Consider the following 26,335-nt stretch of genomic DNA (forward strand, 5'->3'; position numbering starts at 1 on the left):
GTATAGAGGGGGACATAACTAGGAAAATAAGAGCACTCTTTTGGGAGTAACTCTCCAAGGGTTATGACATTCTTCTAGCTGCAAAAGACTGGCCACCAAAAGGTGTCAGGGAGTGCCCACATGGCGAAGAGATCTTTATGCCAGCCTTCTCTAATCAAATTCCGATTCATAAAAAATACACTTATGCCAGAAAATGGACAGTAGCCCAGGCTCGAGCATTATATAAAAATCATATAGGATGGGATGAGGATTCTCCTCACCATAAAATCCAGTTAAAAAGTCAACCAACTGCTCAGAGGCAGTATCCAGTTAAGCAAAAAGCTAAAAAACAGGTCAGGGAGATCTTAGATCAACTTGAATACCAAGGTGTGATTGAAACATGCACCTCATCAATGAACAATCCTTTGTTGCCTGTCTCCAAACCAGACAGGAACATTTGCAGTACAAAATGCACACAGTGCAGCACTGATGAATAACATTGTGTGCAAAAAATATAAAACTACAATTGATATTTCAAACGGTTTCTTCTGTCAAAATATCACACCTGAAAGCAGGTACTTGACCGCTTTCTCAATTATGGGTACACAGCGTCACTTCTGTCGACTCCCACCGGGATTCAAGAAGAGTCCAGGGTTATTTTCAGCCAGAGTAACAGAATTACTACAAACGTATGATTATGAGGCATTATCTTATGTCGATGACATCTATCTAACAGACGATGACTTTGATAGGCACTTGAACAGAGAGAACACCATAATACTTGGTTTCGCATCTGAAAGGTACAAATTCAACTTTAAAAAATCGAGATTTGCCCACCTCAATGTCAGATTCTTAGGATACGAACTTTAAAGTGAAGGCAAAAGCCTGGCAGCAAACTTTTTAGAAAAGTGTGCGCTGCTCCAACCTCCAAAAACGCTGAAAAACGTAGTCAATTCTAGGTTTCCTGAATTTCGGAAGAATTTACATTCTAAACTACGCAGAAAGGGTTAAACCTCTCTACGAATTAATCAAACCTGATTTTAAAACAACAAATTGGACTCAAAAACACACAGAAATTTTGCGTTCAGTGCAAACAGACATGTTAGCAACAACACATTTACAGACATGCGTAAACGTAGGCAACCTTGTAATCCGAATCATCCCAGGAAGATGCAGATTCACGTACTTAACCTTTAATGAAGGAGAAAAAGTACCAATTGCTTACAAATCACACTTGTACACACAAGCTGAAATGAAATTCACTTTGACAGAGAAAATTCTGACAGCGGTTCAGACTGCAGTGGGAAAAGAGAGAGCTCTTGCACAGGGAAAATGCATAAATGTCAGTACTCCTGTACCGGCCTTAGAGGCAGTGACAAAAGCAAGCATTCCGAATGCAAAGGCTCTACATCCAAGATGGATACAATGGGTTAACTATCTTGCTGCAACAGACGCTGAATACGTTTTTGACCCCTACTTGAAAACTCAAGAATTTTTACAATATGAACAAGAATGTCCTCTCCCTCTAGAATAGTACAAATGTCAGTCAGTCAGGATTTTTTATTTGATGATTAAAAATCACCATAAAAGTACAAACATATAATATACACTCCTTTTAAAATACAATTAAACAACATGAATCCTAACATTTATACAGACAAAATCACAATATGTTAAAAAAAAAAGACATTACTAACCGTTAAAACCTATCATCGAAGTTTCACAGTTCCACCTCCCCTCTGGTTGCCCTTAATCGAACCGCTACTTTAATGAAATTAATTATACAGCACAATGTAAGGGGGTCGGTCGCTTGTTGCAGAAAGATCAAAGCCTCTTGAGCACATTTCATATTAGCTTGTTTTAAAATATCAACCAAAAATTTACGCCTAGGCTCTGAATAAAATGAACATAACAGTACAAAATGAAGGGAATCCTGCGGAGACCTATTGTCGCAGCCGCAGGTTCCCTTCTGCTCAATTGTAGATGAATACCCTAGTGGTGACGCCAATAAATACGGTAAAAGATTGAGCCTAAAACGACTCATTAAAAACCTGTCCTGGGCATTGTGTATCAAGTATAAATAGGGTTCCATTCCTTCTGTGATCTTTACCAGGTTATAAGCACACACAGTCGTTTTAGCCCCTTCCTGTTCTGTTCTCTGTGTAACTTTGTGTGCCAAAAACGCTTTTTTACAATCATTTTATGCTGGGGAATAATCGCTGCCGGGTCGGCAAAGAGATTCCCGAAGCCAAGAGTGTCTAATTCAGACTTGACATAAATGAGCCACGGGATTCGCCTCCATTTATCTCTGCCCAGGCAGTCATTCATGATTTCCCTGCTTAAAGTCGCCTCTGGGTTAACCCATATTTTTAGCCAGGCTAAAATTGGCCTAACCTTCACCCGATCTTCAAGGTAGGGTATCCCTAACTCCCTTTGTGCAATTACTGCAGCTAGACTTTGTGGGGCTTTCAGGACGGATCGTAAGTGTTTGTTCTCCTCCCGCTGCAGTTGACAAGTATTCACGAAGCCCCACACCTCTGCCCCATAAGTGACTTTAGAGCAACACATGGAATTATACAGGTTGAGCACCTGTTCAGGGCACCATCTCCCCAACCTTCGTCCATAACCTGCAATTGCGCCATTAGTGGCATTCATCTTACGGCAGCGTTCTTCCACCAGGCAGTTGAATTTTAATGACCTGTCAAATAGTAAGCCCAGATACGAGAATGATTTGACCTTCTCTACCTTATGGCTCCCAATCGTGAATGAACATTTGTTACAGGGTTTGTTGCCGACAGATAAGACGTAAGATTTACCCAAATTGACAGACCGGTCTAATGAGCCCATAAATGATACGAAACCATCAATTAAAATCTGTAGACTCTTTGGTGTGCGTCCGAGGAGGACCGCGTCATCTGCGTAAAGTAACACAGGGACATGACGCGACCCTACTCGTGGGCAATCGGATCTCAGCTGTAAAAGATGCTGCTCCAAATTATTAATATAGAGAGAGAATAGGAAGGGCGCCAAAATGCAACCTTGTCGAACCCCGCTTTTGCAAGGGAAGGAGTCCGTACAGCCACCCTCCATGTTGTACCGAACCTGCGCTGAGGTGCTGCTATGCAATTCTCTTAGGATGGTAATAAGGCCGACCTCTATCCCCAATCTGGTCATCATGTCCCAGAGCTTGACCCTGTTTACATGGTCGAAGGCAGCTGCCAAATCCATGAACCCCATGTAAATGGATTCATTACTAGCCTTCGTGTATTTGGCTGCTAGCATGTAAAGGTTCAAGCATTGGTCACTCGTGGACCGGCCCATCCTGAAACCGTACTGAGTGTCTGAGATAATGTTGTTTGCCTCAGTCCACTCAGCCAAACGGTTTAGTATCACCCTTCCCAAGATTTTGGCGGATACATCGATCAGAGAGATCGGGCGATAACATTGGGGGTCGTCCCTGTTTCCCTTTTTAAAGATCGGGACAATGATAGCCGTTGACCAGGAGGGCGGCAAACCACAGCATATTGCTGTGTTTATAACCCTGGTCATTATAGGGGCCCATAATTCCACAGAGTTTAGGAACAGATCGGGCGGGATACTGTCTGGGCCGGGTGCTTTGTTTTTAGACAAGCCCTCAATCCCCGCATTGATTTCCTTTAGTGTAAAGGCTATTGGCTGGCCCTGGTCAACATTACCTTGTTCATCAGATGTTCCCGCTTCGTGATTATATAAACCCCTATAATGAGTAATCCACATGTCAGGCGTGATGTTTGTTCCTTTTTCAGGGGCCTTATCGTCCTTGAATGGAGGTCTATTAATAATCCTCCAGAATTCTGTCATGTCCCTCTTTTCCCCCGCCTCCCTTAAATCTGCCCATCCTTCTGCTTGTAGTGCTAATTTCCTCCTACTCAGCTCCTACAAGACACGACACATTGGGCATCCCTTGGCCTCATTTTAATGCTGTTTTTAAGTTCCCTCAAGGCCTTAGAGCAATCCCGGACAAACCACCGCGGCTGACTGCTAATTCTTTTTTCAGGGGCGCTAGTTTTTAACAGGCCATCTACCAAGCCAGCAATCTGTTTGAATGCTGTGAGTAGATGCTGCCCTTCAACGGTCGTGTCTAAACACACCTCAATAGCTGATTTCCCCTTCTCCATCAGAGATCTATAAAACCTTTCTGCATCAATTTTAGACCACCTAAGGCGTCTGCCCTGATCAGTAACCCTCTCAATTATCACATCGGCCTGTCTCCGTCTGGGGCAGGCTCGATAAAATACATCTAGTACCAGGGGGTTATGGTCGCTGAACGGGCTCCAGTCAATCCCGACTCTGGAAATTCTTTTTTTAAAAACCCTTGAAGCAAGGATATAGTCAATATGTGTGGAGCATCCCCTGCCCTTAAAGGTTGGTGGCAAGATGCCATCCTGCGGTATATACACCATATCCATGGTGTGAACCAGGTCTTGGTTATACAGAAATTGTGTTAGAGCACCACCTTCTACCGAATGCTCAAAGTGAGCTCCGTTGTCCTCTGGGCAGCGCGACCAAGCCTCATCCAGTGGGAAAAGAGCCGGGCAGAGGTGACAATTAAAGTCCCCCATTACCAAAGTGTTTCGAGCGTGGGTCCCAGTTCCTCCAACAGAGTCCTGGCACAATCTGCACTCCAATTGACTTATCAGTGCATTACAACCTCCACCTGCTACATTGTTATAAACGTTGAACATGGTCAATTTTAGTCCTTTACCATTAAACCGTAACTCTTGAATGTCATGTGAGTCACAGTTTATGGTTGACCATGTGCCATGGAGGCTCAGGTCTACATATAAACATAGTCCTCCCATGGCCCTACCTGATCTAGATTTCTTTGCGGGGACAAAGAAACACTTGTACCCTTGAATATGTAGAGAACTATTATCAACTGCCCAAGTTTCTTGTAAACAGATTACATTGAATCTGCTTATATATTGGCGCCATTCTTTATTTTTAAATTTGGCTGCCAATCCGGCTATATTCCACGACACTATTCTGACTACATCCTCATCTATTTCCCCAGTTTTACCTCCCAATCCTAAAACTTGTAAGGGAGTGATTTGCCCCTCATCTGCAGCCACGTTGTCAATTAGTATGTCCTGAGGGCATATAAGCTTTAATGGGGGGACATACGCATTCCCATTATGGATTGGTTCTTCAATTATAGAGGGCACCTTTTGCGAACCAACTGCATCATCGTCTATTATAGCCCCTAAGAAAAGTCAGTCTACTCCCTCCATGCCCGCTAAAGCCGCAAAACGGTTGTAGGTGGGCAAGGAGTGATCAGCCTGTTGGTTAAAAAATGGTCTAGATCTGCTTTCCTGCATTTGGAATGAAGGGCCAAACCCAGCATTCTCGTACTGAGGTAGGGTACCAGTGCGATTACTCTGGTAATGAAACCGGGGTCTAAAGTTAAGTGCCGGAGCCACTATTCCTCTAGGGTAGAAGTAAGTCAAATCCCATGCGGTAATTGAGTTACTAATGTTTTGGGGGAACCAATTTACAATGTGTCTGACCGCTCTGACATCTCGAAAATTTATTATAACAATATCACCCATTATGTCCATGGTTCTTTGACCCAGCCAGGAGAGACGCCTGACATTGAGAATTACCCCATTTATGTTTGGTGGTAGTGGGCAATTCTGACTCAGCCAATATATGACTTTATTTTTCAGCTGATGCTGATCTTCACCACTACCCTCCTCTAAGACTGGCACTCCTGTAAAGACCACTACGTACGGAATTGCTTCCGGTGGCAGATCTACTCTAGGCCTTTTGGGTGATAGGGCCCTAGCTGGTTTTTCGTAGTCATTAGATTTAGGGGTTTTTCCTGGGAAATTTAAATTTGCACAATCCTGTGCCTCCTTCTCTTTATTTTTAGTATTTGGCCCTACTATATTGGGGGGCAATATTTTCCGGGGTTTTGGTTTGGGCAAATTAGTAGATTTTGAACTATTTTGGGCAATAGTAATTGGGGGCGACACTGGGGTTGGGGACACTGGTGTTGGTTTAGATAAGTCCTTAATTGCCGTTTTAATTTCCCCAATAACTTGTTCTAAAATCTCCAGTTGGTGGGTTAATCCTTTTAGCATCTCTGCTAGTGGCAGTGTAAGTGATTTCATTCAAGATTCTATGCTGCCCATTAGATTTGTGTTAGATGGGTCAATAGGTGAAATAGATGTTGGATTAACTATTGTGGGAGATGTAGGTACATTAAGTGTGAAACTTTTAGTGTGCCCAGAGTTATAATGAGTAGTCTTATTTTTCCGTGATGGATTCCCCCCTTTTCTTCTTCTTTTGGGCGGGGGGCCTTGAGCTCTGGGGGGGTTTAGAAGTTCCCTTTGATATATGGGCTGAATCTACTCGTGGTGACAGAGTATCAGGCAGGACTTCTATCTCTGGTGTCAAATTAAGGAGAGAAGTTGAACCATTTACAATCAGGTCATTGGTTGTGCCTAGTGGGGATGTTCTCTCTTGCAGGAGTAATGGAATACTATTAAGAGATGCCTCGCCGTCCTCATTTATGGAAGGGGTACTGTGGCGTGGTGAGATCACTAACTGTAGTGAACCCCAGGACGATCGCTTGTTTTTAATAAATTCAATAGAGCGACGTCTCTCTGCCCGTCGCTCTGCAAGGGCGATATCCTTATCTGTACCTGTGGCAACCTTAGTTATATAGCTATCCAATGTACGTTGGTTAGCTCCTACTACTGGGGCTAGTTTATCCTTAATAGGGGTCGACATCCCAAGTCGCTATTGGAACCTATTAGAACCACACAAATATTGTCAACCCCCACGGGTCAAATCAAACTTTACGAACAACCAAAGTGACTAATTTAGTTAACCAGCTTACTGCTACAATATGCGAGGAGTCTTTATCTCATGTCGGTCCTCAGATGAAAGGGTGGGGCCCTGCCCGGTCTCCTGCGGTCTCTGAGGGCCTTAGAGGGCCCGCCCTTGTCCCGGGCTTTGCCCGGCGCAAGCCCGCGCGCGTCCCGCGGTGCGTGGGTCCCGTGGTGATTAAATACACCTGGTCCACGGTGTGCTGGGCGTGTCTGGGAGCCCCACTGCCTTGTGGGCGCTGTAGTTTCCCGCAGTCTTTGCCCTGGTGTTAGTGAAGACGAGCGTTTCCCGCAATCGGGAAACGCGAGAGATTGCCAAAGTGACTTTCAAAGGGGTTAATTGCTCTGCCCCTGGCTGATTTTCCTGTTACTGCTGCTCCTGGAATTTACACAAACAGCAAACCAACGGCACAATTCTCCCCAGTACAAATGTATCATTTATACTGACGGATCAGCACAGCCCGCAATTGGGGGTAAACAAGCTTATAGTGCTGCCTGCGCAATTGTTAAAGTTCGCTAGCGCGATGGTAAATTCAGACCTATGGTCACAAAAACTCAATCCCTAGGATATTGTACAGCTCAGCGAGCTGAACTACAGACTTTCAAGATGGAGCTGGAAAATACAGATCGCGAATTCCCCACACTCATAATGCGAGTCGTATTACTGCGTCCAGTCTTATAATGAATACTTGCAGGACTGGGTTCAAAACGGTTTCAAAGATGCAAAAGGTGGCACGATCAGGAATAAGTTGCTTTGGGAACAAGTAGTTCAATTCCAGAAAGAACTACAAAAGACTCATGTGATCCATACACTGAGTCATCAGCGTGATAGCGTTCACGTTGAAGGGAATTCATTGGCTGATGAAGCCGCGAAGGCAGCTGTTCAAACGGCTTCTGTAGCTGCAATCACTCGTTCAAAAATAGACAGCATAATAATGCAGGCTGTCACCGCTTCCAATAAAAACAGCGGTAAAATGTTTCCGAAAGGCTTTCCAATCAAGTACTCCTATATAACTGATGCAAATAATGTTCCTTTTGCTCGAATCCCTGGAGTGGGGGATAGAGTCATTCCAAACATGGAACATAGATTAGGACTGATCTTAGCAGCACATGAAGGGCTTGCCTCTGCACGCGCAGGTGTTTCCACCACAGTGTCATTATTAAAGCAAAGATTCCTGGTGCCGCGCATGAGGAAACTGACCCAAAACTATGTTTTGGAATGTGAAATCTGCCAGAAAATGAAAGTTTCAACAGTGAAACGCCCGGCGCAGATGCCCCATCTAATTTCAGATAAACCATTAGCTTGCGTTTACCTGGACCACTGTGGTCCCTTACAAAGGGATGGCAAATATAAATATATCACGGTCGCAGTGGATTCATGCTCAAGATTCATTTGGATGTGGCCTCAGCGCTCGGCTGACGCCTGAACTGTTATAAAAGATTTGCGAGTCTTTATCGGCACATACGCAATCGGCACGCTACATTCTGATCAGGGTCCTGAATTTAGCTCTTGAGCTTACAAGAAGGCCATGGCCAGCTTGGGCGTTGCATTGCGGTACTCCAGTACATTCCATCCTGAGGGAAATGCGGTTGTGGAAATAAAAAAACGTGACATAAAGCAATCTATAACAGCTAGGGTATTAGGCTCGGGTGACGGGTGGGTCAAACATCTAATAAGTGTCCAACGTAGTCTTACCAATCTGCCAAGAAATTCTCTGGGTGGAATCACTCCATATGAAATCCTTTTTGGTACTAGTATGATTGTCGAAGACCTCGATCGTCATACTTCAGTGGTAGATCAAAAACCCTTTGATATCAAAGACCGTTCGGCTGTTTTGCAGGACTTAAATGAAACAAGAAGAAGTCTAAGCAACACATTATAGAAGCCAACGACCACTGAAGAAAAACCAACTGTCGCAGCAAGGCCTGTCTGGATTCCAAAGATTGAGGATCTAGTCAGAGAAAAGATCGCGGAAAAGAAGGAATTTGGGCCTTCATATAGAAAACCAGTACCTGTGCTAGCAATCCACGGATCAAGAACAGTGTTACTGCCGCCCCTTGCTGGAAGAAAGGAGAACCGGTTTGAATCAATTGACCTGGTAAAACCACACCATGTGGCCGATAATAAGTAGTAGGCCCAGTGGACCCCAAAGATGTAGCAGAGGGCCAAATCTGGCTACTATCCAAGAGGTTCAAACTGGGAGACTCCTCACCTTTGAGGAATCTGCAGTAAGAAAAGAAGGACAATGCAACAAAGCAATGGAACTTGTGCCTCTAGAAACCCAAATAACTGTTCGTCAAGACACTCCTGTCTACAATGATATAGCCGCTGACTATACTAATATAACAAGGGACCAAGCTGCTCCAGCGATATCAAGTAATCCGGATGCAATACCAACAATTGACAGAACTGCCTCTGGCTATTTCATCAACTTTCATAAATTTTCTGAGGATCCCAGTGAGCCCGAAACAATGCCAGCAAACAAAACTTTTAAAGACAAAATAACAGCACTTTTTCAGCAACGAGAAAAGACTTATCTGGTTTCACCATGGGTTGAATTTTGGATTGTGTTAGGTGTGCTTTTTCTCCCACTTTGGCTCATTCTTGTTTTAAGTTTGGGAAAGCTGATAGATGGAAAATATAGTAAAATGGACACAGCAAGTAAGAACATCAACTTGCTCCTGAAGCCACACAAATCATCTCATCGTGAACAAAGAAACTGTCATCAATGAACATCACAGCCGTTCCTATACCAGGTGGTATAGCATGGGACAGAACTGATTATGACATTTATGGTCCGGCCGAGCTGCTGAAGATTCCACATCAATTCAAGGTTTCCCTGAGTGACTTTGTTTCACCCAGCACATTTTCTGATGATTGTGACTTTGAGACTGTCAATAACATGATGTCAGATTTAGAAATGTCTGCAAAATTGACAAAACATGAATACTTAGAAAGTTCATCAGATTATGCACAAATGTATTGTTATAATCATTTTGGCCATCATTACTTGCACAAATCTGCAAGCCCTAGAAATGTTTATACTTTCAATCAATGGGAACACTGTCCAACGCCACCAAAAGGTAGCTCAAAAACATTCTATAACCAATTTCCATACTTTGCAGGTTTTAATCCCACAAATCCGGAAACATTTTTCTTTAAAAATTTCGATAAGACAGGAATGAAAAGTATGCTAACGAACACAAAGCAAATTAATTCAGCAGCCTTCTATGCCCAGCTGTCCTCATTAGGCTTTGACTTTTGGAGTGACAACATAGAAACAAAAACTGTCTGGGGCTCAAAAGACTGGCAAGTACAGGGAGTAGAAGCTTTATTTCGCACCTGTAATATTCCTGACCAAATAGTGTTTTTGAATGACACTGTTCCACATGCATCCTGACTTGGACTAGCCAAGATAAAAGATTTAAACAAAACCGTCCATACCTGTACCTACAGCTGATAGTAGAAAACACTTGAGAGGGAGCGGTCGACATAAAAACTATTTTACTAAAAAACAGAACTGATTGGAAAAAATGGTTAATCTGGCCCACAGACACGAATAACTGTCAAGATAGATTCCTGAACAAGACACAAGGGTTTACAGTAACAAGGCCAGACCCAAGATGTCTAGAGACAACATCCAGAGATAGTAACAACTTACAGTGTAGGAAAACTGAGACTCGAGGGGCTACACAAATCTACAGTTACAGAGGTTAAACAACACTTAACTTTACTTCAAGATGCCGTTGATTTGAGAGACTTACTAGGGCCTCATAAACCACGTCATAAACGTTTCATATACGCCGGTATTTATGCAGCATATAATGAAGCATGGAAAGTCACGCAAATGGAAACTGCAGAACGAATGCGAGAAATTGATCGTATTTTATTTAGAGAAAGCCCTCTCTGTAGTTTACAATGGGTTAACAACTCTGTCATCCATAATTCATTCTTTGGACAGCATTGTATCCTCTGGCATAGACATAATGGAACAGGACTTGCTCATGTTACAACAAGGACAGTCTCAATTGCGTTCTATAATGCTGCTAGGCTGGACGTTCTAAAATCTACGTTCAGGCTTTGTGCCTTGGTGTCTAATCAACACCACGTCATTGTTTACTGGATTTAACCTTACAGATCAACAAATCTCTTTGGCACAAAGGGGAGCAGACTATACGGTGCTGAGCATAGAAAATCTGGGAAGAATACCATTGACTGTTTCTGAGAAACCAGCCAATGAATGGATAATACATGGCACCATTACGTTGCCAGTGACGATTTTCCAGTTTCAGTATTGCTTGAACCACATACCAGCAGGACTATATGAAAGGTTGGGTAAAGAATACATTAAGTCAACCTGGGATTTACCATACACACACAAATGTTGGAGTGGGGGAAAAGAAGTATTTCTTAGTGGTACACTATGTAACAGCGCACTAAGCAGTACACTTTTATGTCAGGGTATTAATTTACATGGAGCCTGTGATGGTTCTTCGACCAACTTATCCTGCCACCTGCAAGGTTCTCCGGCAGCAGTGATAGATCCAATTTTTAGGCAGCTTTCCAATGGGAGCTACATAATGTTGAATGATCACAGCTTTTGTGGAATGATGCCAGGAATTGCCTATCTCGTAAGTGTGTCAGCCAGGGTCACTTGTATGCAAGTATTGTTTCCTAAAAGCAGGACAGACGGGGAGTCGCCGTTATGGCCTTCACTGAACAACTCTTCTATTTGAATTGATACTTTAAGCAGAATGAAAGCCATTCTTTTACAAAAAACGGTGCCACTGACCTCGTCTAAAGAGACGTATGATCTGCAAGTTGCAAGGTCCTCTACGGAGATACATGCCTTATTATCAACAAACTGCCCCATACATTTCGCAAAAATGTTAGGTCGTATCTTAAACATGTCTGATACCAGTGGTATTGTACATGTATTTAAGACTATTTGTTCAGGACTATTAGCACCCTTTGAAGCAGTCCTGAGCATATTACCAAACTTCGTGCACTCTGTGTTTGGCGGACTGCCTCTTGTTTTGGGACTCGCAGCAGGAATTTTATTTTGCTACTTCTGCTTCGATATGGCAAGCCAATCCACCAACGACGCCCAGATTACCATCGAGAACACTCTTCTGGCAGTGAAGTGTCTTGAGCGCATAATCCAAATTTTGGGCTTGGCTCGTTTAAGAGACCTGAATACCACATGGATTCTTTTATTCAGACCAATCTGGCAAGATTGCATCTTACCTGTTCTACGATACCTGCTAAGTGGAGAAGAATGCTTGCTAGACATCTCTCTAACACTTCCATCAGCACTGCCAACGGATGTTGACGCTTTGCTTGGTTGGTAACGGCTCATGCATTGTGTTGTCCCCAGCGGATATCAATCCTGATGATGGCATTCATGGAGGTTAGCCAGCACAACAAGCTGGCGGTGATATATGTGGAGCAACAGGCACACAGGTACCATCTGCGACGAACATTGCTAATGCGACTGACGCTGACGGCGATGCTTCTCATCTGTGTACAACTCATCTGCTTAACGAGGTAGTCCAACTTTCACCTACAGTAGTAGACAAATTATTTTCAAACTTAGAATATTTGATGTTTTCCTCCAACAGCGAGAGTGACTTTTGAAGTTAGCACACAGCATTCTGATGAACTCTGAATTCGACCTTCACTTTTCAAAACAAAACTTCTAACTTTAGAACTCTATTTTTCTTCAAATTAACTTTTTCAAAATTGAAAACTTTTTATTTTGGCACAAGTTAATCTGCTTAAAGTAGAACTATTCTTAGAGAACTAGAATTCTTTGAACACTTCCAAAAGTCAATATTTGACCTTGTCCACAACCTAAAATTTTTATATATTCTGTCATGAAATGGTTTCGACTTTTCTTCTGTATTTCAGAGCCATTTCATAAATTTCATGACTCATTCTGATAAGGGTTTTTTCCAGTGTCACACTACATGCTTTGAATGAAAATAATGCTTTTTATATACGTACAGCACAAATGCTCGTTTTCATGTTCAACCATTTTCGAATGCATTTTTATGTGGGATTGTAAACATATGCTTTAGATATGTTTTTGCTTAGTATTTAGTAATAGCGAACATAATAAAGTGGAGTGGGTGTTGTATAGCGTTTTAGGGCCCTAGTGTAATTTTCCCGATTCATGCCCTTATATAGGTATAATTCACATTACCCTTATATAGGCATAGAAATCATACCCATATTTAGACATAGCCCATGCAGTCCTAATACAGGCATGGCTACTTCCACTAGTTCCAAAAAGCCACAATGATTTCTTGGAAAACTCGGCTTCAGCAGTCAGGGACATCCCCTTTCTTGAATATTGATGTGTCCTAGAAATCATGGCGCTTTCAAAGAACTACCGTTCTTTGGTGACGTTATTATGTCCGACTTTACGTCAAACCAGGTACCTTCAAAGTATAAATATGCCCACACTTGCTATAGCAAACACACGGTTGTTTGGAGCAGTTCGACTATCTACGTTTCCCGATTTTCCCCCCCCCACCCACCTCAACCTTAGAACTTGATTCATTTATGCCCCTACTTAACCAATTCACACCAGTCTCCCCACAGCAAACGCATAAAGCCATCTTGGCGTGTAAATCAGGCGCCCCCACGGACTCCTGCCCTCCAGTCATCCTTCATCATCTCGTCGAAGTTGTCAATCCTCTAATTAATGTTATTGTGAACCAATCTCTCCACTCCGGTACTGTACCCTCTGACTGGAAGAAGGCCATAGTCAAGCCCCTTATGAAAAAGCAAAATAAATCCCCCACCGACTTGACTAATATGCGCCCAATTTCCCTTCTTCCAGTACTAGGTAAAATCACCGAGCAATTAGTCCATGAGGAACTAAAACACTTTGTGGAAAATCGACATATTTTGCATCCACAGCAATCTGGCTTCCGCCCTGGCCACTCTACAGAAACCGCTCTGATTGAGTTATCTGATACCATCAAGTTCTTGCAAGATGAGGGCAGGCAGGCTGTCCTCATCTTGCTCGACCTTACCGCGGCCTTCGACACCATCTCTCATGCGATCCTTATCAGCAGGATGCGTGGGATTGGTGTCTCGGGTTCCGCGCTTGCTTGGATAATTTCATTTCTGTCCAATCGCTCTCAAACGGTTTCCCTAGGCCCTTTCTTCTCTGGTGAACGCCCCATTATCTCAGGTGTCCCTCAGGGTTCCATCTTAAGCCCTCTCTTTTTTAATGTATACATGGCCCCCCTCCTTTCGTTGATCGAGTCACATGGGATTCTAGTGACGTCCTATGCTGACGACACTCAACTCGTCGTCACCATTGACAAAAGAATCCCTGACGCTACCATCAGACTCCAAAATTGCCTCTCAGAAGTCTTTTCCTGGCTCAACTTGAATCACCTGAAATGCAACAGCGCCAAAACCGAAATAATACCTCTCGGTAAAGGCACACTCTTTTCCCCTAAAGAGTGGTGGCCCCAAAATTCTGAAGCACCACCAAGTGCGGTTGTGTCAGCTCGCAACCTGGGAGTTCAATTCGATGCTTCCCTTAGCTTCGATGAACATGTGCGCATCACCGCAGGACGCTGTTTCAGTCTAATCAGGCAACTTAAGAAATTCTTTAATTTCTTGCCTATCTCAGCCAGGAAATCAGTCGCGGTTGCACTTATCTTATCCCGGTTGGATTATTGCAACGGTCTCCTCGCAGGCATTAAGAAGTCCTCACTAAAAAAACTACAGACCGTTCAACATGCAGCCGCCAGACTCGTCCTGAAACTCCCCCGTAGGTCCTCCGCCACTGCAGCCCTCAACGCACTCCATTGGCTGCCCCTCCATAAGAGAATCTTGTTCAAGCTTTTAATTACTGTTTTTAAAGCTAACAAGTGCATGGGCCCAGCTTACCTGACTAAGCGCTTTCAGCATTATACTCCAACGTGCTGCTTGAGGTCATCAGGCGCTAATTACATCACTGAACCTCGTTTCAAATTAAAAACAAAAGGTGGAAAGACCTTTTCCTTCCTTGCTGTTAGGGCATGGAATCGCCTTCCCCCTCATCTTAGGCATGCCCCCTCAGAAAGCCTTTTCAGGAAAGCCCTGAAGACGTGGATCTACTCTCAATCTGACTCCTCAGTTCGCGCAGCCATCTGATCTGATTCATGTTATCCAAGTAGATCTGCTGTGGGCACAGCGCCAAGATGCTCCTCCCGGAGCGATAGTAGCGCTTTACAAAAAAACCATAAATATCAAAATATCAAATACGTGCCTGACGCATCCCGCTACAGCAAGTGCAGAAGGAAGCCGACCCTCCAGCTGATGCACTGACAGAGAGGCTGCCTTTCTCTCGCTGAGAATCCAGCTCCAGTGTTTCCAAGCTAGCCTCGAGGGGTGTTGGGAAATCGAGTCCCGAGACAGAGATACCAGACCACCTTCATTCTAAACCAAGGTACGGAGCGGATTAGACCCTAAGAGAAACCTTGGATAGATTCTTGGCAAAGAAACTAAACCCGTACTTACTTCTCCCCTCGTACTAGACTTAGGTTAGGTACATCGGGGTAGGCATATTTTCGAAGCACCAGTTGAGTACTTTTAGTCTTTGTTATTTATGTATGTATTTTATGGCTTAGAAACCATACCATGCTTTTACAGTATTATTTTATAATACTCTTCTTGCTGTACGCATTATACTTTACAGCCAGTATTACAATTGTAGCAGTTCATTTCTTTTGCATGAGAAAGAAGACTGTTCAATAAATACTTTTATTGAAAACGCCCGTCTCTCTATTTCTCTGCATCTCTGATGAAACGAAGCATGCACGATTGACTGAGTGAAATACGACTCTGAAGATCAGTTTTATCTTGGGGAAACAAAGTTGTCGTGTTTATGCGGTTGTCAGAAACGAATCCCTTCTTGTGTATTCGAGAAAGTTTCTAGTGACCTCTGAGCTAGCTGGCACTCACAATTAAGTCAAATATATTCGATAGAGACCTAGTCGACTTAATTCCTACGTCACATCTATAGGATATGTTATTCCAATGAGCAGAGCCTATTGGGAATATACGAACTTCACTACACCCCATTCGCCTACGACAAACCGAAGACCTAACCTTCAGGAGACTCCTCAAGACCTGGCTCTTCGAACCGTAGCAGATCCCCCCCTCCCCCCCCCCCCCCAGCACCTGTAGACCCTCACAGGTATGTAGTGCACTTTACAAATGCTATAATTGATTGATTGATTGATAGAGCTGCTATAACGTTATGGCGCATATGTGTGAATGTGCCCATCTGCATCATTGCGCTTTTATTTAAACTACTTTTTGTTGGTGCTGTTAAGCTTCAGCAAAAACGCAATAACCATATTTTTTATAGCCAAAAGCTGTTGTCAAAGCCAGTAGGTCTACCTTGCCCAAAAAAGGCAAAATCTGTTGCCTTTCCCGCGGGTTGTGATTTAAGTCCTCGTTTGAGATAGAAAATTAGGTACACATCAACTTTACAGTTGAAATTGTATACGAGCACTAACTGCCTCCCCTTTAAGCAACCAAGGATTGCAGATACTGGGGTTTGTAGGATGTAATGTTTGGTGTATTTGAGAGAGCCCAGAAACAACAACATGATTAACATGACCTTCTTCCGTTTACCCTATGCAACGCTGTTGACTATATTGCCTAATATCTGTTGATACAAATTGAAATGTCTGTCTATGCTGGATCCTGATGTAGTGATTACATGTCGTTGAAAATCAATAAATAAAGTTTTTAAAAAAATGAACAAAAAAACTTTACAGTTGAAATTCTGAATGTGCTTAACGTCAGAGAGTGCCCGCCCTCTTCACTCTCACTCAGTGAGTAGGGTAACACTGCCATTTGTGTCTGTCGCTTAGCACATGACTGCATCCTAAACTATGGCTGTAAATGGACACAAACACTTGTTTTTACGGCATACAGACCAAATGTGGCACTGTTACATGGACAGAAATGAGCTTGTTCTGTTAAGAGTTGCCTGTGAAGGAACAGCAGCGGGAAAGATGGCAATAGTATATCAGGCAGTCAGTGTTCAGTTTGGCTGGGTTTTTTAGAGTTACTTGGATTACCTATTTTTTTATTGCTTTTTTATGTTAACATATTTATATTTCTGTGTTTTTAGAGATAACAGTGTTTTCTGGAGTGTTTAAACTAATTTCAGTAATGGGTAATTACTTGGGGTGGCAGTCTATCATTTTTTTGTTGACCGAGCCACCTCAGGCCTTGCTTCAGGTGGAACAGTCCAACCTGAAATGCCATTCCAGATCCCATCTGAACGGGAACACAAGAAACACCAGACTGAGTTCGTCTTATATTTCCTCATCGTTGAGGTGCAGCTTCAGTCCTGTGGCACAGTGTCCATGGGACCCATGTCCGAGGCCTCTCATTGTTTTTTATAGAGCGCAACGTTTACCCTTGGGCATCATGGAGTGATGAGAATAGGATACTAAATCGTCAGCATGGTATAATTAACATGGTAAATAAAGCGAGGCCATAAAGTGTTATCTAAATTAAAGTACATCTTTTTTCTTTACTAATAAAGCTGGTAAACTTTAGATGAAGCAGCAGAGAAATACCTTCCACCAATTTAAGATTTTCTGAGACATTAAGTAGCGTACATCTGTAGCATTTTATTGCTATACCAAATGGTATGACCACAACATTTAGAGGATTGGTCAACTGTGACACTTGTTTAGTCGCTCTTTCCACCTTGTAGTGCACTCCAGTGTGGGCTATATCCCTGAGCATGGTTTGCAAAAGAAACCAAATATTTCTGATATTTTCAAAATTTAAATGGTGCCTTACGTATTTCACTTCAATATCTCTGTGCGTTGTCTTCTTTGGGATCTGCATTCATATCTCCTCAGCTTAATTGCCCATAAAATGCCACTGGGGATTCCATAGACTTAATGCACTATGAAAAGTATTAACTACAGCATTCCAGGAAAGCCTTTTCTAAATTGCTAACATGATTATTGATATGTGTTATTTAATAGTTATGTCATATATTTAGCAGCCTAATAATTGGTGTTTTTAAGTCCTCGTTGCTACATCATTCACAAGAATTGCATTAAATAAACCTTCTTTTGTGCCTTTCAGTGTTGGCGCATGAGCAGAAGAATTTGGCTGCCGGGAGTTTGTTTACAGTATCATTGTAGTGATATTGTTTGCGATCAGCTAGCACCAGCTGACACATTTGTTGAAATAAAGGTTAACTTCCTTTCATGGAGGGTGCAGTGCTTAATTCCTGCTGTGGCAAACACTCCCATTTGGTAATAAGATTTTGTTTCTTTATTATTTTAATTGAATTTGGTTGTGGTATGTTATACTTTATTCACACATAATACTCTATGCAGTATGCAAAGTATATCGCATTTCGGTACACAGGCTGAGTGTAAGCAGTATAAAAGAGCATTGTCAAAGTAAATAGGTGTCGCTTACGCGAGATGTATTGGTTTTGCCAATGTTGCAGCACAAGCATGGTAAACATTTTATTAAACAGTTACTCTCCTTACTACTGTAACAGTACTGGGCCCTTTATGATTAGACAGTCTGCAGCATTTCCATTTACCACAGAGCCAGGGATCCCCTGATGAATCTTTCTCCGACGATAGGAGGGGTGGGAATTAGTGTAGCCAAATCACCACCTTAACTGTCCAATGAGGGCCATTAATTGACCATTAATTGATAGCCAACTCACAAATTTGAGATCAGATTTAGGTATACTACTCTTAAAACCATGCTGTAGAAATAAAGAATAGCAATGGGAAGACCCAACCTCCAGAAGAAGTTAAGTTGGAAAAGAATTATGCAGACCAGAAGCTCTGCAACAGCAACACAGAACAAGACAAGTAATACTTAATGTCCTGACAGAGCTCGCTGAGTCTTCCCACAACACATTTAAAACATTTGTAAAATAGCACAATCTAAATGGAAGAACCAACTAGACTCAATAATAGACTCCGGCTGGTGTTAGATTAATTAGGTTATTGTATTAAAGATCCACAATTTGTAGCCATTAACAGTCTTTTGAGAATTTCAGTTAAGAATATCATGGCTTGCTTTAAAGCACAAAATATTTAGGCAAGGTTTTATCGGGTGGTTAATATCAGAATCAGTTTACAAAGTCCCACTACCATTAAAGCAGAAGGATAGATTGTTTGTCCAACAACTCAAATTCTAAATGGAAGGGGAAATGATTCAGATTTAAAGTCCATTAAGTGCAAGTCAATTAGCATAAACGAGGAAATAAAAGGAAATGGAAAATGAAAATGGTTCCGCAAAGAAGGTTTCAGTCCATCAGCTACTGACTGTAGTAGCATCAGCAAGGTATTCCAAAGTGAGGGGAAAGTTCTTAGTAATTATCAAAAAACGCTCAGCATAGCATCCTCTTGCAAAGGGGAAAGAAAAAAGTATGGCGTTGCCCCTTCTTTTGGGTTTCTTCTTTAATGAAGTCTTTAATAAATTTCAGTGAAATAGCATCACACCATCTTCGGAAGATTGTTGTATGCTCAAATTCACATAATGTCCCCTAGGACACTTAGAACAGTGAGATGCTTCCCCATACTGGTCATGAGAAACGAAACATTTGAGAGTCCACAAAGACCTAATATCTGTGAAAAAGGCATACAAAGTATCCATCTATAGCAACAGCGGAAACTCTTTTTCAACAGGAATATTTCACTGTGAACATTGAAGAAACATTTAGGAATGTCGGGGTTTATACTTATACAGAACAAATAAAGCAACATTTCACTAGTTGTAAATGGTCAACTTTGCCACATTGGTCTTAATGAAAGAAACCAAGTCATGTTCAGGTCCCGAAGCCGTGCTAGTCCAAGGACTTTAGTTATGCGGTCCCGATAGCCAATGGCTAGGATCATTTCTTCCCTTGTCGCAGGTGTTTTGTCTGTGACATGGTTTGCCATAGCGAAATAACAGGATCAAAAATAAGAAGCCTGCCACTAGTCCCAAAAGGAGAGGAAGTCCGCCAAAAATTGAATGGACAAAATCTGGAAAAATACCCAGGATGGCTTTGAATGGTGTTAAAGCTCCTGAAAACACTGTCTTAAATACACATAAGACACCACTGGTATCAGAAATATTTAAGATTTCGTTCAGTATTTCTGCGAAATGTATGGGGGAATTAGTTGATAACAATCAATGAATCTCTGCCGTTGTCCTTGCAACTTGGAGATCATACGTTTCTTTTGATGACGTTAGCCTGGTCGGCGTCTGTAGGAGCACAGTCTTCATTCTGCTTAAAGTATCAATTCGAATAGAAGCAATTTTCAAATCTGGCCATAACCTTGCCTCCCTGTCTGGAGAATCGTTAGGGAACAAAACTCGTTCACAGCACATGACCTTCCTAGTCACGGTTATGAGATAAGGTTTTCCGGGCAGCAAACTACAACATCTGCGATCTACTATTAGAATGTAACTCCCGTTCGAGAGTCTCCTAAAGAATGGTTCTATTCGTGTTGCAGGTGTGCCTAGCTGGTAACATGAAAGGTTATTTGAAGTCCCTTCACAGGCTCCGTGCAAACTAATACCCTGACACAGAAGTGTACCGCTTAGTGATCTTGCACAATTATCGCCACTGAGAAACACTTTCTGGCCTTTATTACTGACACATTCGTGTGTATAGGGCAAGTTCCATATTGACTTAATGTACCCTTTACCCAACCTTTCATACTGGCCTGCCTGTATATATTTTTGGCAGAATTGAAACTGGAAAGTAGTTATCGGAATATTTATTATTCCATGTATTATCCATTCAATGACAGGTCGTTCTGACATTGTCAATGGTAATCTCTCAAGTCTTTCAATGCTCAGAATTGTATAGTCTTTTTTTTTGTATGTCGAAAACGGTCCTGGATATAACTCACGACACAATAGATGTACACCCTGCAATTATTTTAAGCAATTTCAATCTTTGTCAAAGTCAATTTGCACCTTAGGAGATGTATAACGTTACAACCAGCAATATTAAATGCATTTAACCCAACATATAAATCTCAAGAACAAAATTGTTATATATCACAAATTTATTTACATACTAAAAAGATTATGAACGATCCAGAGCAACTGTAGATGACAGTAAATAAGTGATAGATTCAGAAAAAAGGGGGTGCTCAAGTGAATTGAAAGGAACAATTTGAAAGAATAGATGCAGAATGGATTAACACAATCAAAGGGCGAAATTTGCCATTTAGAACACAGAAAGCCTACCCATACATTGTTATATACATAATTTACAATGGAAATAAGGAGGTGGGTATAGGCTGGGATGGGGGAATAGTCGTCGACGTTTCGACCCTAACGCAATACGGGCGATTTCAAGGCCTCTGCTACGGGTCTTCTTCAGGACAGGGATGGGGGGCAGGTAAGGACTGGATCGATTGACCATGAATGGTTAATAGCGGACGTCAGGCCAATGTTGGACCACCAATATTCGATGCCTCATATATTCCAATCAATGGGAGGAGTATGTGCTTCTGACGCATTCAGGAATGGTCCGCACTTGAAAATTAAGGCGTCTGAAAAAAGGGGAAGAATCCCCTACAGTTCAGCGTGGGAGCGTCAACTGGACCGCTGACGGAAAAGAATTTCGGCGGTAATGGTAAACCTCAAGTTTTTTCTAGATGAGGAAGGTATCCTGCGAGTCCAATTCGAAGCAGGTGACGTGCTTCTCTCAGTCGAAGTACGAGTCAATCCTACATCCACGGTTGGCAATTTGAGCCGCGTCTCGAATTGTATAGTCAGCACCCTTCTGTGCCAAACTGATTTGTTTATCAGTAAGGTTAATGATATTAAATAATGACGTTGTGTTGATTAAACGCCAAGGCACATAGCCAGAACGCAGATTTTGTAACGTCCAGCCAAGCTGTACAATAGAACGCAATTGGGACTGACCGTGTTGTAACATCAGTAAGACTTGCGATATTATATCGATTGCTGAAGACACAATGCTGTCCAGAGAATATATTCTGGAGGACAGAGTCATTAACCCATTGTCCACCACAGAAAGTGATTTTTCCAAATTAATACGGTCAATCTCCCGTATTTTTTCTGCTGTCTCAATTTGAGTTACTTTCCAGACTTCGTTATAAGCTGCATATATAGAGGCCGCTATGAAACGTTTTTGACGCTGTTTGCGTGGTCCCATAATAAAATCACGCAAGTCAGCACCTTCTGTAAGTAAAGTTAGGTGTTGCTTAATTTCAGCCAGTGTGGACGTTTGTAGCCATTGAAGGCAGAGCTTGCCCACGCTGTAGGTGGTTACTATCCCTGGATGTTGTCTTTGGGAATATCTAGGGTCTGGCCTAGTCAATGTGAACCCCTGTATTTTGTTCAGGAATCTGTCTTGACAGTTATTTGTATCTGTGGGCCAGATCAACCATTTTTTCCATTCAGGATGTGTTCTGTTTTGGTTTAATATATGGTTTACGTCTATCTCAACATCTATAGAGCTATTACTGTTCACTGTTGGCTTTGGAATAGACGGTTTGTTCAAATCTTTGATTTTGGCTAAGCCAAGACAGGTAGTTTGTTGAATAGTGTCGTTCAAAAATATAATTTGTTCTGGGATCATGCAGGCTCTAAACAATGATTCTATACCTTGTACTTGCCAATCTCTTGTACCCCAAACAGTTTTTAGGGCTCGGACTCCTCCCCCTGGGGGAGGAGTTTGAGAACTAATGTTAAAGGAGAAAAAAAAGAAGAAGAGGGCCTTGGAGAGAGAAATTCCAGACATTCCTTAGCGTTTTCTGGCATCTGGTCAGTGATTCGTCTTCCCTGTGCTGTGTATGTAGTAGCCTTGAAGTGATAGGCTGTAAATAATGTACGCGTGCCCGATGTGGCATTTTGTGTGCGAGAGCGAGCATGGCAGAGTGATTAATCTTAATTACGAGCAGTCAGAGTGCCCGTGTAATGCAAGCCAGATGATGCGAACGCGTTCACAGCGGTGAGCGCGTTCAATGTTAAATGACGAGAGGCAGCAGGCGAGGCTCACAGAAGATGACTCATACATGCTCGTCCACACTGTAGTTCTTGTTTTAAGTTGCTACGGGGTGTCTTTTTTCTGCCTCTGCGTGACAGTCTGTAAGAATAATGAGCGATGGTGTGCTGACTGTTTAGCATTGCGTGGTGTACTTTTTGCCGTGTTTATTTATTTATGCATTTGTATATAGCGCGGACTTTACCCAGAGGTGTACTGCGAATGACGTGTGCACAGGGAGATACAGTTATTCGCCGAGACTCGAGGGATGTTGAGCCACGCGGAGAATCAAACCCTTGTCCTCAGTTTCAAAGTCGGCAGCTCCGGCAATTAGGCCACATCCTCTCTACTGTGAAGCCCGCAGGCTCTGTGTACAGCTAAAGCCCGTGCGCACCTGGGGTACCTAAACCCGTGACAGTCCCCTAAATGGACATCAGTATGCCACTATATGCACTTGTGCAGCGATGGCCGCAGAATCAGGTGCGCAGGTAAAGATACCCTTGTCTACCTCATATACATTAAACCTCTGACTGCGGGGGCAGAGATGTGCAGTCTAGCGGCCATTATCGTGTGCGTATCCATGCACAGGTGCAGCACAGGCGATGGCTGGGGGTCCGGTTTGCATGCTAATGTACACGCGCACGTCCTACTTCTACACCTGTAACTCATGTGCGCCCCTATTGACGTCTAAATGTGGGCATGCAAGCGCACGTGCAACACTGGGGATGAACGCTGATTCAGATGGTTAGATAATGTCCTTGCGTATCTCATAAACCTAAAACCTATCGGGGGCCATGGGCTGAGGTGTACTAACTAACCGCATATAGCATGCGCCTACGCGTGGGCACGTGCAACACCAACGAAGGCCGCGGGGTCAGGGTGGCATACTAATGCCACGCCCACCTCGCCTGCCTTAATCCTCTGGCTCAGGTGTGCCGCCTAACGGCAAGTGCCTATGCGAGCACATGTGCATCACTACTGGTGGCTGCGAGTTTAGGTGTGCAGACAATGTCGTTGCGCATCTCATATACATTAAACCCACGGCGGCGGGGCTGAGGTGGGGCTGGCAGGGTGAGGGGAGGTTTTGGTCCGCGTTATCCGCAATCTCACCAGATGCACGTCCTGGGAATTTACCACGGTGACTACTGGGGCACCGTGCTGCCGACACCCCCTCGGTGGGAGCTTCCATGGGCGCCCCTGAAGCAATCCACTCGTATTCCGGTGGCACAGCTGCCCACGCCACTCGAGCTCCACCTTCGATCGCTGACTTTTGCCAGCAACACAAGCCCTTCCCCCCGCTCTTTATGAATACTCTGATTCCCGAGACACCCCTTTGACGCAATATTATCCAAGGCATGAAGGTTCGCCATGTGCAAAAGTTAGGAAAGAAAACGGATACTCACTCGTACAATGATTCCTCAATGTGCAGTGGGTGTGTTCTTTGTGTATGTTTGTATGCGATTGGTACCATAACCATTGGCGTGTTGATGTGAGCTACTATGAGGCGATTATTTGAGATTGTTGTTTTCTAGATCGTCGTATGAATGTTTAAACCATTACAACGCCTAGAAGCAGTCCCGTTTTAAGTAAAAACGCAAAAGCTCTGCAATATAGTGTAATGTCGTAAAACATAGGCATGACGTGGGGTACGTAGTCCACCATAACAAAACACATGATGGCATGTCAGCATGATACGACATACCATAGCATCGCATGACACGACTTAGCAGGGCACATCAAGGCACGACCACAAAACATAGAAACACATGACATAGAAAAATAACACTGAGTATCATAACTTCAAACATTACAACAATAGTTAAAGTGACATAACAAAGCACAACATACCAGTACCACATAACACAGAACAGCATACTACCAGTGGCTGTGGGTCTCCAGGGGTGCAGCAGGTGCAGTGACACCGGGGCCTCGAGGGTCTCCCTTAACCCAGACAGTGCTGTATTTTACTACGAGTGGCGGTGGAAGTCCAGGGGTGCAGCAGGTGCAGTGACACCGGGGCCTCAAGGGTCTCACTTAATCCAGACAGTGCTGTATTTTACTACCAGTGGCTGTGAGGGTGCAGCAGGTGCAGTGACACCGGGGCCTCGAGGGTCTCCCTTAACCCCGACAGTGCTGTATTTTACTACCAGTGGCTGTGGGTGTCCAGGGGTGCAGCAGGTGCAGTGACACCGGGGCCTCGAGGGTCTCCCTTAACCCAGACAGTCCTGTATTTTACTACCAGTGGCTGTGAGGGTGCAGCAGGTGCAGTGACACCAGGGCCTCGAGGGTCTCCCTTAACCCAGACAGAGTAGTGAGTGCAGAGTAGTGAGTAGTGAGTAGAGTAGTGAGTAGTGAGTGTAGAGTAGTGAGTGCAGAGTAGTGAGTAGAGTAGTGAGTAGAGTAGTGAGTGCAGAGTAGTGAGTAGTGAGTAGAGTAGTGAGTAGTGAGTAGAGTAGTGAGTAGTGAGTAGAGTAGTGAGTAGAGTAGTGAGTAGAGTAGTGAGTAGTGAGTGCAGAGTAGTGAGTAGTGAGTAGAGTAGAGTAGTGAGTAGGACATCACAGGCAGCAGCTGTGCAAGCTTCTTACACTCACAAGGAGACCACAGGCAGCTGAGTTGCAAGCTTCTCCCACTCACAAGAAGGACATCACAAACAGCAGCGGTGCAAGCTTCTCACACTCACAAGAACGACATCACAGGCAGCAGCAGTGCAAGCTTCTTACACTCACAAGGAGACCACAGGCAGCAGCGGTGCAAGCTTCTCACACTCACAAGAAGGAAATCACAGGCAGCAGCTGTGCAAGCTTCTTACACTCACAAGGAGACCACAGGCAGCTGAGGTGCAAGCTTCTCCCACTCACAAGAAGGACATCACAAGCAGCAGCGGTGCAAACTTCTCACACTCACAAGAACGACATCACAGGCAGCAGCAGTGCAAGCTTCTTACACTCACAAGAAGGACATCACAGGCAGCAGCAGTGCAAGCTTCTTACACTCACAAGGAGACCACAGGCAGCAGAGGTGCAAGCTTCTCACACTCACAAGAAGGACATCACAGGCAGTAACGGTGCAATATTCTCACACTCACAAGGAGATCACTGGCAGTGCACACCACATGAACACACTCCATAACACATAGCAACAATACATTGGCATTTACAATGCCATTAGCTCAAACTCAAATAAATCCGAGCCCGATTGCATTTCTAATGCTTGTTGTTTCAATATTATTGTTCCAGAAATCAAACCCAAATGTATTCATTTGCTCAAAAAATGAATCGGAATATATCAATTTTGTGTTTGTAAGCATGGTCTTCATACCTGTCTTATTTGACAATTTGAAATAAAATGTTTCTGCATTACTTGTGTTAAACCCTGAAAAGTATGAATATTTATCATAAAATGTTTTCGAGCTATCTTTTGGAGGAGTAGCACAATGTTCCCATTGGTTATAAT

The 26,335-nt window shown here is 43.3% G+C and overlaps 1 protein-coding gene across 2 annotated transcripts in view; it reads left to right on the forward strand.

Moving 5' to 3' along the window:
* RALBP1 (ralA binding protein 1) overlaps positions 1-26,335 on the forward strand; it is a 276,554-nt gene that overhangs the window by 67,550 nt on the left and 182,669 nt on the right. The window contains exon 1 of one of the 2 annotated variants that reach the window (XM_078688138.1): positions 18,135-18,155. The exons of the other annotated variant lie outside the window; for it this stretch is intronic. The gene's annotated coding sequence lies outside the window, so the exon portion shown is untranslated. Of the gene's footprint in view, positions 1-18,134; positions 18,156-26,335 lie in introns of those variants that run through there. 2 annotated transcript variants of the gene reach the window in all.

The sequence above is a fragment of the Lissotriton helveticus genome, chromosome 4_1 (assembly GCF_964261635.1).
Source record: "Lissotriton helveticus chromosome 4_1, aLisHel1.1, whole genome shotgun sequence".
NCBI classification, from domain to species: Eukaryota; Metazoa; Chordata; class Amphibia; order Caudata; family Salamandridae; genus Lissotriton; species Lissotriton helveticus.